Source organism: Egretta garzetta, unplaced genomic scaffold (assembly GCF_000687185.1).
Source record: "Egretta garzetta isolate BGI_Z169 unplaced genomic scaffold, ASM68718v1 scaffold100, whole genome shotgun sequence".
NCBI lineage: Eukaryota > Metazoa > Chordata > Aves > Pelecaniformes > Ardeidae > Egretta > Egretta garzetta.
The window spans coordinates 1,877,347-1,878,086 of record NW_009258265.1 but is presented as its reverse complement, the minus strand read 5'-3'; positions in this window follow the sequence as shown (position 1 = coordinate 1,878,086).

The window sequence follows — 740 nt, the reverse complement described above, 5'->3', positions numbered from 1 at the left end:
CCCAGGAGGGATGGGCTGGTCAGAAGGACTTGAGGATTAAGCTCATTTCAGCGTCGAATTAGTGCCGATTGGGGTCTGGAGACACAATTTCATTTTATCTGCCACGCTCCAGCGAGCGCACACAATCACACTAATCCAGTCGCTGGCCAGGCTGGATTTGCAGAGCAGGACCCAGGCGGCCGGGGGAGATGCGGGCAGCGTGGGCACCGGCTGCACTGCTCCGGCCGCATCCATCCCCTCCGGCCAACACCACGCTCGTGCTCTCCATGGGGTGCAGGAGCATCCCCCACTGCTGGGGACGGCCATCCCATGGGACCAGCCCAGCCTGCACGCCATGGCACGGGCACCCAAGGGGCTGGGGCAGGACAGGGACAGTAGGTGAGGAGCGACAGGCAGAGGGATGTGAGCACACGAGGGCACCCGCTGCCCTACCTGACCACCCTGCCCAGGTAGGAGACACCGACCATGCTGTGAGACAGCGTAGGGTCCGTGCAGGACCCACCACGCAGCTGCGGTTGGGTGGGCAAACCCTCACACCCTCATCTTCGGGAGCAAACACCGAATGGGGGCTGCAAGCACCCAGCTGCGCATGAGGATGCTCGGGCAACGGGGGACACTGGGTGCTTCCCACTGCCAACTGCCGTGGAGCCGGCAAGGCGCGTGGGAAAACACTCGCCAGCCCTCGCAGACGTCCCTGCCCGAGGGCAGGCTCCGGCAGCGCGCTGCGGCACAGCGCCGGG